The sequence below is a fragment of the Antechinus flavipes genome, chromosome 4 (genome assembly GCF_016432865.1).
Source record: "Antechinus flavipes isolate AdamAnt ecotype Samford, QLD, Australia chromosome 4, AdamAnt_v2, whole genome shotgun sequence".
NCBI lineage: Eukaryota > Metazoa > Chordata > Mammalia > Dasyuromorphia > Dasyuridae > Antechinus > Antechinus flavipes.
Genome location: NC_067401.1, coordinates 485,108,257 through 485,120,315, shown reverse-complemented (window position 1 = coordinate 485,120,315; position 12,059 = coordinate 485,108,257). Strand labels below are relative to the sequence as shown.

General features: G+C 37.4%; 1 protein-coding gene across 4 annotated transcripts in view; it reads left to right on the top strand.

The window, feature by feature from the left end:
• LRRC8D (leucine rich repeat containing 8 VRAC subunit D) overlaps positions 1 to 12,059 on the top strand; it is a 142,162-nt gene that overhangs the window by 56,828 nt on the left and 73,275 nt on the right. The window lies entirely within an intron of this gene.

Below are 12,059 nucleotides of genomic sequence, written 5' to 3'. Positions count from 1 at the left end.
CAAGCTAGATCCTAAATCTTTGTGTTTCTTGGGGAGTCTTGGGTTTTGTGATGATTTTTTTTCCTGGTGGGATTTTTTTTTTTTTTTTGGATAATGAGACTTGTTGAGTGGAGTAGCTAAATGACTCCTATTAGAGAGTATTTCCATTTTTAATTTTCCTCTTGGTTTGGGAGGAAATCTTGGTTCATGCTGGCTGGTATCTTAAGGCTGGTAGCTCCTACAGAAGGCTTTAATGGATCATGGGTCTGACATCTGAGAAACAGCCTAACAACTCCAAAAAAAAAAAAAAAATCCATTACCAAATTGGCTTCAGAGAGAAAAATCATTTTGGGGTCATGACCACTTTTGAAAATCTACCAGACTAGTGCCTCTGAGATAGTGGAAGGAGGGGCCCGCATCAGTGAAACTATGGCTCCTGCAAAGGTTAAGCTATGCTTACTTGTGGTGGGGAGGGAGTCTTTATAAAAATGATAGGGTTTGGCTTTGTCATTGATTGATTGGGGGAGCAGGCTGCTTGTCCTTTCTGATTGTTCTCGGTGTTCCTCTCTATGCCTGTGGTTCAGTGGCTCTGATTCACTTCCTCAATCCTTAAGCTATAACCTTTTCTCTTTCATTTCCATGCCTCGTTTAGAGCTGTGAAAATGGCCTAGAAAGGCAATGGTTATGACGTCCAGAAGTACACTTCAGAGTGCATGGAGAAAAGAAAATACTCCTGTCGTTATTGAAAATTTGGGGCAAGATGGGATGTAGCATTCCCACGTGGTATACTTATTGAGCTTTTCAGCCCTGTAGAATAGATCTCCTAATAGGTTGTCTTTTCTTTTATAAAAGTGTTCTTTAATGCCTTAATGTCCCCTTTTAGTGAAAGGTGGGTAGGCATTAAATTAGGCTTTTTCCCCCATGAATCTGCTGTGTTTGTTGCCTTATCACATGCTCCTGGTGAAACAACACAAAGCTTGTGATTAGTCCTATGGTGAATACCCAATGGGAGGCCATGATGTTGGAGAATAGAATCGTTAAGGAAACTAGTTTCCATTCCTGGCTTTCAGGAAGTGATATAAGCTTTGAAGAGATAATTTTTCCCAATTTTTATAATTCCATCTTGACAGTATCCCTTTTAAATGATTGAGAACAAAAATGACTTTTCCCCAGATACTGGCTTGCAGATTTGTTTTTCTGTTCTCATATCCCAAAAAAAAAAAAAAAAGTTAGTCTGTAAGTAGTCTGTTTTGATGGTAAAAACACCAAGGAAAAAAAGCATCTCAAACTAGGGAAAGACAAGTATCAAATAATTATGTGATCTCTTTGAATCACTATTCAAAATAAACACTGCTGTTAATCAGTCCAAGGCTGACATTGAATAGTGCTGACCTGCAGAAACTTGATACTTGGAAGTTCTTAATTTTTCCTGAGGATAAACCCATCATTGGTGAAAGTCTAGATTGGATATTGCCAGTCAGGCTCATCTTTGACTTTGGGTGCTGTCATTCCATATGTTGTTCTGAAAAATGGAACCTCTTGGCCCTCATAAGAGTGTTATTGTTCAGTCGTGTCCAACCTTCTGTGAACTCCATTTGGAGTTTTCTTGGCAAAGATACTGGAGTGGTTTGCCATTTCCTTCAACAGGTCATTTTACAAATGGGGAAACTGAGGCAAACAGGATGAGATTACTTATACCTAGGATCACACAGCTAGTTAGTGTCTAAGAGAATATTTGAAATTGGGAAGAGGAGTCTTCTTGACTCCAGGTCCTACACTCCATCTACTGTGCTACCTAGTTGCTCCTAATAGGGCTATCTATGGACAAGTCATTTAAAATTTCACAGCCTTGTGTTCCTGGACTTTCTGGTCATTAAAATGGGGGAATTGATAGCCATGATGCCTTCCCAAGGTCATTTGGAGGCTCCAAGGAGATAATATGCAAAAAGTAAATTTAAAACACTAATTAAAGGTCAATTTCTAATTGATAATAATAAATAATATTAAAAATTAAATAACCTTCATCTATAAGCTACAAAATGAGATCTTTTTGAAAGAAAATATAATAGTCAATATTTATAAATTATAGTATTGCTAATATAACATCTATTGTTTAATGACTTTTTCAGTTTTGCAAAGTGTTTTGTATCCATTTTCTCACCTGATGCTCACAACAGTCCTCTGAATTAGGTAGAGATTAACCTCATTTTTTGCATATGATTTTACAGAAGTTGCCCAGGATCACAAAAGCAGCATTAAGCCTTTTGGAGCAGAATTTGAACTGAGGTCTTCTGATTCCTGGCCCAGTACTCTTGTCAACTACATCACCTTGAAACCTCCAAGGCATATGCTGAAAAATGATAGCATTTATAAGCTATATTCAAAGCATATATATAGGTTTATATGTATATACACATAAATATATATGCATGTAAATATATGCACATATGTACACATAATATAGCTTTGAAAGATAAACTGTGGGGCCAGCTATGTGGTACAATAGATAGAGCACCAGCCATGAAGTCAGGAGGACCTGAGTTCAAATTTGACTTCAGACACTTAATGTTTCCTGACTGTGTGACCTGGGCAAGTCACTTAACCCCAATTGCCTAGCAAAAATAAATAAATAAATAAAAAAGAAAAAAAGATAAACTGTAGCATATATTCAGATATAGTACTCCAATTCATTTCACAAGTAACTGTTATGAGTTAACTATGTTGTTTAGAAAACATTTGTTGATTAAAGGAAGAAAAGAAATCGTGATCTCCATAAAAAAAGATTTTAAAGCACTTCTTCATTCCCTCTGTGCCTTATCCATTAGGATAGGGGTAAATACCATATTTTGGGAGAGGTGATTCCTCATTAATGAAACTCCCTCTCCCAATGGGATTTACTATCTTGGAGAGTTACCTAGAGCAATAGAAATTATCAGTTGACTTGGTCACACAGTCACTTTTAGGTTTTAAAAAATTGATTCGTTAGATTAAGTGTATTAAGTTTACCTTTTAATCCCAGATTGTTTTCTTTCAGTCTTAGCTGTGTCCTCTCTCTTTTTTCTTTTTCGTTCTTTGCCATGTTCCTTTGCTTTTGATGTGTTCAGGAGGTCACAGGTTTCACATAGTGGCCTGTGACAAAGCTTGTTAATATTCTCTTGTTAGACCCCAGCTTCTTGAATTGGTAGGAGACCCATATGGGATCCATAACTGAATGTGGAGCTTATAAAGTTATGCTTTGTTATCAGTTAATATTTAATTGTATACTTCTTTTATATACCTGTATACCCAAGGTTACATAAAAATTTCTCAGGCAAAAAAGGGTGACAGGTGGAAAAAGTTTAAGGCGACTTGGTATAGAACATTATTCTGAGCAGAGTTTCATTTGAACCATTTCAAATCAAATACAATTGATCCTTTAATAAGAGAAGCTCTATGAAGTTTCCTCTCTTCAATGAAATTATTTTCGGGTGCTAAAGGCAGTCTTTAATCACTGTGGGGAATTAATTGGCTGGAGCTGCTCTCTCCAGAGGACTGATGAGTATAGATCTTCTATGACTTCCAACCGAACTCCCAATTACCAAATTTTGGAACTGAAAGGGGTTGTCAGTGGCTATCCAGGCCAATCCATTCCCAAATAGGGAGTTTCCCTCCACAGAATGACTAATAGCCTTTTCTTGAATACCTTCAGTCAAGGGAAACATTAATTCTTGGGGCAGCTCATTCCACTTGGGGGTTGTTTTTCCTTCAAATTTGTTTCTTTATATCTTCTAGCCATGACATCTGGTTCAGAACCTCTACTTACCTCATTGTGTTCCCTCTGTTGAATAGGAGTTAGCAATAAAAGCTCACCTTTATTTTGTGCTTTAAGTTTACTTTTTGTATCTGATCTCCCTAAGGCCTCCAAATATTGGTTGAGGGCTTACTACTTCACCACGTATGGTGATGGGTTAGGTGCTGTGAAGGATACCTAAATAAAAATGCCTTTCCTTGGGGAACTATAATGCAGTATTGGAAGGATAGGAAGAGTGAAAGACATGGACAAAAAATAACGAGTATAGAACCATTTCACAGAATGGCGGAAGGGAGCAAAGGACCATAGATTTAGGAGGAAGTAGATTCTGAGCCTCCAAATTGTTTTAGCCAAGATCTGTGTTAAGAATGAGGAAGAGTAGTAGTTTCCATGTATATATAAAAATAATATATTTTTGCATTTTAGTCAGTCTAAAAGCATTTCTTTTTACATGTTTATTAAATATTGACAGATAATTCACATTGCCATGATGTTTTAAGTTTTTTAAAATAATCTTTATTTTTAAATTTAAAAATTTTTTAAATATATTTTTAATTTTTTCTGGTTATGCATGTACATTAATTTTTTAATACAATTCTTTGTGAATCATGTTGAGAGAGAAAAAGGAAAATAAACAGAAGAAAAAGAAAAAAAAGTGAACATAGCATGTGTTGATTTATATTCAAACTCCATAGTTCTCTATCTGCAGATGGTGTTTTCTAGCCAAAATTTATTGAGATTGTCTTGAATTACTGACCTGCTGAGAAGAACCAAGTTTTTCTTGTTGTCACAAAATCTTGTACTGTGTACAACCTGTTCTTGGTTCTGCTTGTTTCACTCAGCATCAGTTCATATAGATCGTTCCAGGTCTTTCTAAAATCAGCTTGTTCATCATTTTACAGAACAATATTTCATTGCTTTCATATCCCATGACTTATTCAATCATTCCCCAATTGATGGGCATCTACTTGTTTTCCAATTCTTTGTCACCACAAAAGCAGCTGCTACAAACATTTTTACACATGTGGGTCCTTTTCCCTCATTTATGATTTCCTTGGGATACAGACCCAGTAATGGCACTGCTGAGTCAAAAGATATGCACAGTTTGATAGGCTTTCCAAAGCATTTCTAATAGCTCATTATTAATTAGCCACAATGAACCCCCGAGTCTTAACCCTCCACTCTTGCTATCTTGTATTTAAAGTTAATTTTTCCAATTTTGTATATAATCCTATGAACTTATTCTTACTAAATCTAAGTTCCTATGTATTTTGTGCTGTCTAGTTTTTAATCTCCCTTTAATTTTTTTTACATCTCCAAGGTGATAATATCTTTCCCCTCTCAGGTAGCATCAAGCTGGTTTTCTAAGGGGCTAGTGTGGAGCTTCAAACATAAAAGATGGTCATTAAAAAAAATTCTCTGTTATCCTCCAAGAGATTGATAGAAGTGTTCTGGTAACATTGACCCAAAGACCATTTATTCCCTCTGGGATCACACTTCTAATATTCTTCCTTACTTCTTGACATTGAGCCACTAATAATATTTAAATAAATATGACTCTTGACTAGCCCTGCATTGACAGACTAGTTGGCCAGTGGGCTGTCTTAGTCTTCAGTGTTTGTTGATGTAGCTCCCTTGACAGAGGTGCTCCTTCACATAAGTGCCGGTGAATGTCACTGGAGATATAAGTTAGAGTCACTCTGATTGTCACACTGTCACACCATGACATACCCTTCTCTCTTTTAAAAAATGAACTGTTCCTTTTTTCTTATCTTATGATTCAACTCAGCAGTCCCATGCACACTGGCCATCTCCCATCTCTCTGTTATCTCTTATTGAGGGCAGGGACCTGTTCACTTTTGTATTTGTGTTTCCACAGTTTAGTAGAATTCATGGGGCAGAGCAGATATTTCCTAAATGCTTTTTCATTCATTCTTGCCCTTCCACTCTTCCTCTCCACCTTTGCTTTCATTTTCTTTCACATCTTACATCTATCAGCTGTCTCCCACCACATCTGGGGCCATCCCCAGTCATCCTGATCTATATCTGGCCATTGGACCCAGATGACGCTGAAGGACAAAATGAGGCTGGGACCTTGCACAGCCTTCCCTCATTTAAATCCAATTCATTTGTAAATCATGGCACCACCTTCCTGATGTAATGATCCTCTTGGAAGTCGCAGTTATTGACTCCTGATGGTGTTTGGGGCTAATCTGGCTGTTGAGCTCTAGGGGACCCTTTGGGTCATCTGCAGCTCAGTCAGTGTTTCTCTTAAAGTGGGACTCCTAAGAGAGAGTAGTGTTCACTGGGACTGTCCAGCTGGTTCTACTCTTTTGTACCTCTTCAAACTCTCCCATTGCTTTATAGTTGAAGAAACTGAGACCGCAAGAGATTAATTGACTTCATGTTTTTTGAAATAGAGCTACATCTCATCAGAGCTGAAGGCTGATATTCCACTTCATTAGGACAGTTGCTTCCTAAGGCTATATCTGGGGGCTTGGTCAAGGTGTCCTCTTTCTTACCTTTAATTGTTTTTAGAAATCTAATTATTTTCTGTATAGCAGAACTCAGCCCCTTTGGATTGCTTTGGCTGAGAAGCTGTCCAGGAAGGCAGAAACTTGGAATGAGCCAGCTCTCCTGAATACCCCTCCAGATCCCATTTGTTCTCTTTATGGTGAACAAGAAGTATAGACCATGCAGTTTCAAAATTGTAGCCTTCTTTCCTTCCTCTCCTCTCCCCACAAACAACTCTAATAACCTGGAAGTCTTGATGAAGGTCTCTTTAATCTCATTATCTAGGATTCTAAAAACGAGAAGTCTTTTTCTTTGTACTCCTTGACCCAGGAAAATTGTATGTCATTTTATAAAGTGGATATTAGCTGATTATGGGGCATAATTGAAGCCCAGGATGCATTTCCTTTCTTGTAGTGTTTTTTCTCTAGGCTTTTTGAAGCTAGCCAACGCTTCCTCCTGCCTCCATCATTTGATGTGAGGAAGATGCCTTGTTCTGGGAGCCTTGATCCCTTTTATGTATAATGTATACTCCAACTCCTCATTGCTGTCTCTCTGGCCCTTAGAGATGTTTAAATCACTCCATTCCATTTTAAACTCTTTTTAGGGAGTGTTAAAATGTGCCATTGGGGTCAGGAACAAATTTCCCAGAGCTGTTTGTTCTCAGAAATCTGTACATTTAGGTGGATAGGGTTGTATGCTGTGCACAGGTTGGAAAATCAGCTTTAAATGACCAAGTTGAATGCTGTTTTACAGTCTTTCTCCATAATGGGCTACAGCCTTGGAAGACTTGTGCTCCTGTGAGAAGCCTCCCTTTCCAGAGTTCTATTGAGTTGCTTGCTGCATAGAAGCATCCTTAGCCATGCTTTAGTATGCATCCAGAGGCACCATGCCAGTGATAAGGGACACAGAATTTGAATAAGTTTTTTTTTATCCCCTTTTAAATGAGATATTGAGAAAAGATCAGTGGGTCTGTTTTGAATATTGCTACCACTGAGCCTTAGGCACAATGAAAGTCCCAGGGAAAATAAAGTCTCAGGGATAGTATCTAGGTCAAGAGGTTCTTACCTTTTTGTGTATATTGTGGATCCCTTTGACTAGCTGATGAAACTTCCCTTTTCAGAATAATATTTATAAATATATGAAACAAAATGCATAGGATTTCAAAGGAAATCAGTTGCATTGAAATACTGTTATCAAAAAATTTTTTTTAATATACATGAACACTAGGTTGACAAGGGGGGACTTATAGGGATTTTTCAAATTTCTTACACAAAGCAGACTATAAATATCAAATTTAGAACATTCTGCTTACACTTGGAGCATTTTCCACTAATAATAGCATTTGATTATAGCTCACATTTATATAGCCCTTTGATTTATGAAGCATTTTGCACATATTATCTCATTTGCTCCTTTCAACAACTCTATGAGAAAAATGCTATTATTTTCTGCATTTTACAGATGGGGAAACTGAGGCTCAAATGACTTGGCACAGGGGACATGTCACAGAGAGGGTATTCAAACCCAGGGATCCCTGCTTCCCAATATGCCAGGCTTAGTACACAACAGAAGTAATTCTTCTATTTAATTAACTTTTTAATATCCATAAGGGCCTGTTTCTTTGGTTCCCAGTCATGAACTTTTCAGAAAGACCTAATTCTTTTCATAGAAAAAGAAAAAAGGAAAACTATGTGAACCTGTGGCCTGAGTTATTATAAAATACTATAAAGTACTATTTCCCAATCTTCATTGTAGAGCTAAGCATAGGAGAAGATAGGCTTTGCTCAAGTAAATGTTAAGAAGCTTTTCCATCTAGAATGGGTCTGAGGTCCAGAATTTGGGATAAAGGATATCTGCCTTTTTTTTTTTTTTTCCAGTGGGAATATGCATTTAGTTACTTTTTTTTGAACGGCATCTGAGTTGTGCAGGTTGCATTATCTTCTCCTGAATTTTCTTTTTGCTCACCTGGCATTGGTTTTGATTCAGACATATCAATCAATTAATCCAGTTGCCATTATTAAGCGCCCTTTATATGCCATTCATTGTATTAAGTGCACTTCGTTGTTAGTAGCCATTATTCATAATTAATGATAATATCTTAAATATTTATTACATAGCAATAGAATGTAGTCATTATCTAAACAATTATGATGGTTACACTAATTGGAAATTATGTTTACCTTCCTTACTCTAAAAAGGAACAAGTCTGTAATTATTGTTTGGTCGTGTCTCTTTGCAACTAGTTTGGCATTTTCTTGGCAAAGATACTGGAATGGTTTGCCATTTCCTTCTGCAGATCATTTTATAGATGAGAAAATAGGGAAATGGAGGGAAGAGCCTTTCCCAACATCACACAGTTAGTTAAGTGTCTGAGGCCAGAATTAAACTCAGGAGGATGAAAGTGCTCTATCCACTGTAGTGTCACCTAGCTGCCCCCAAATCTATAATAAAATGCACTAAATAGGTAGGGAAGGTGGTTGATACATATGTATTCATTAATAAGATTTGCTTATTAATTGAATGAACTCTTTGCTATGTCTTTTTCCCAAATGTATCCCTGAAAAAATGGCTGATTTCTGAAAAACTTGGAATGACTGACACAAACTGATGCTGAATGAAGTGAGCAGTACCAGAAGAAAATTGTACATAGTAACAGCAAGATTGTGTGATGATTAACTATGATAGACTTAGCTCTTCTCAGCAATGTAGTGATCCAAGATAATTCCAATATACTTGGGATGGAAAAGACCATCCACCTCCAGAGAGGAAACTATGGAGACTGAATGAGGATCTAAGTGTGCTATTCTACACCCCACCCCCCCTTTTTTGTTTGCTTTTTCTTTCTCATAATTTTTTCCTTTTGTTCTGATTTTTCTTGTGTAGCAAGACTGATTTGGAAATATGTTTTAAATGATTGTACATATATAACCTTTTCCATATTGCTTGCTGTCTTGGAGAAGGGGAAGACAAGGGAGAGGGAGAGAAAAAAATTTAGAACTCAGAATCTTAGAAAAATGAATGTTGAAAGCTATCTTTACATGTATTTGGAAAAATAAAAACTATTGAGTAATTGCTGGTTTTACTTCCAGTCTCTTCTCCCATAAAAGTTCACTTGTTGCAGTGGCTTATGAGGAAATTAACAGATGACTTAAAGCTTTTGAGAGAAAGGTTATTGACTGTAGGATATTTCTAAACCCCTTTTAAAGAAATCCTCCTTGAATGTCATTTTGCTACCTGGTCCCCTTCTCCTCCCCAGTCTTATTTTTGAGATTGGTTAGCTGTTTAACAATAATATACAGTTGAAATGGGAGATGATGAAGTACTCTTAGGAGGAAAACAGCATCCCTGCCGGCCTCAAGGTTGCTGAGTTATGTAAGTTGTTTACTGCACTAGTGATGAAAAGTTCATTTGCTTCTCTTGCTGGAAACTACGGACCCCAAATGTTCATTGAGATGAATATCGTTTGACTTTTCTTACAGATGACAGATGTTTCCAAAGGGAGCTGAGCTATCTTGTATACATCTAGGGTTAAATGTCATAGACTTCAGGATAATCTAATTTAACTGAATAGTTGTCGGTTTTCACTTTGTTAATGAAAATGAGTTGCAGGTTATAGAAGACCATACTAACAAACAGCTTCATTAATGATTAATTACAGGTACAAGTAGTTTTCTCAACAGGGCTAGTACATGGCAGTCTTCTAGAGATAAAGATTCAAGAACCTCTCCATTTGTCACCCTACGCCCTGCCAAAAAAATTGATATTTATTCTTGAAGTGAAAGCTTATTTGACCAAATCTCAAAACATCTTATTCTTACTCTTAGACTGTTTTGTTTGCATTAATTTACGTGGGGCATAATTACTGTCAGATCTCTTGTGACAAAGATGGTGTTGCATACTTTATTCATTAGCATACTTGTTTCATTCTCCACTGGTTGGAATGCTAACAAGACACTTAAATTATTAACTCTTTGGAAATGACAGATGTGTATGTGCATGAGGGTGCTTCATTATCCATATTTGAGGTGGTTTGTAATTTGAGAAGGACAAAAATTTCCTGGATTTGGTGTGGGCTTTCAGAGAGGGAGAATAAATTCATAGAATGTCCTCTAAAAAAAAAAAAAAAAACAACAGCATCACAGCAGAGAGAGAGAGAGAGAGAGAGAGAGAGAGAGAGAGAGAGAGAGAGAGAGAGAGAGAGAGAGAGAGAGAGAGAGAAGAGGATCTTAGTGTAAACCATAAAATGCTGGAAGTTTTAACATTTTTCCTTTAAATGTCAACTGACGTTTCTCTCAGTTTAGTTATTTTTGATTTAAGCAAGGGCTTGGCAAATCTCAGGTGCCTAATCCATCGAATCATCAACTCGTAAAGATGTAAGCCATCTAAATAACCCTTTGCCAGATGGCAGAATCTTTTCCATGAAATCTCTGCTAGTCAGTTAATAAACATTTATTGAGCCACTTCTACATGCTAGATAGTACGTTAAGCACTGGAGATTCAAAAAAAAAAAGGTAAAAGAGAAAGACAACATAGAAACAACTGTATACAAACAAGCCATAGATAGAATAAATTGAAAATAATCAGCAGAAGGAAGGCATTGTTATTAATAAGAAGAATCATGAAATGGAAAGGCTTCCTCTAAAAGGTAGAAGTTTAACTGGAGCTTAAAGGAAGCCAGGAGTAGAGATGAAGAAAGAGAAATTTTATATCTGGGGAACAGACAGTAGAAGTACTCACCCAAGAGGTGGATTGACCTATTTGAGGAAGAGCAAGGAGGCCAGTAACCTTGGATAGATGGCAGAGTTCACAAAAGGCATAAAGTATGAGAAGCCTGGAAATGTACAGGTAGATACTCACAGCTAGTAAATCTCTGGGGGATGGGATTTGAACCCAGGGCTTTCTTGATTCCATGCTTACTGCCACTCAGTCACACTATGGGAAACACAGCCTCACCAAGCAACCCACTCCATATGAGTCTTAGCAAGTTCTTCTTTATATTAAACTGTAAGCTACTTCCTTTCCGCTCATTAGTGCTAACCTGATTTGGTGGAGAAAGCCTTTTAGTTAGGAAGGAATAGCAGGTCAAAGCCAAGGATGAACATAAATGACTATTTTGAAGTAACGTGACCAGCCTGGCATCTGGTGACTCGGTAGCTAGCTGACCTTCTTTATTACAGTTCATCCATCACCTGCAATTGAATCATGAATGGGGATCATTCTTTCCTAAGCCTCTGGAGCACTAGTCCGTGCCCTTACCCCTTTACCCCTACATCTTGTTCTTGGTATGGACTAGCGTAGGTAATCACTTAATAATCCAAGGTTTCAGCAGTGATGAAGATGTTTAGATCATTAGAGAATTCATATTGGAAGAGACCTTCAAGGTCACTGAGTCCAATCCCCTAATTTTACAGAAAAGTAAACAGACTGAGAGAGACTTGATCAGTGTCCTGTGGGTTGCAGAATGTGACCTTAGCAGCCATCTCCTGTAACTCTTTTCCTCTGTGTCTCAAACTAAAGATCATTTAGCCTCAAGTCGAGGACCTCCAGTGATGGGAATCCCATTATTGACCTCTGGAGGCAATTCATTTCACCGGTGGATAAATGTCATTGTTAGGAAGTTTTTCAAGGAGACTTCCACTCACCCTTTCTTGTTTAGTCCTTAGGGACTAAGCAGATCTAGTCTAACCCTGTTTTACATGGCAGCCCTTGAAGATACCTATTCATGACTTCCCTCAGTCTCTAAGCTAAAAACACCCCCAGTTCCTTCAACTAATCC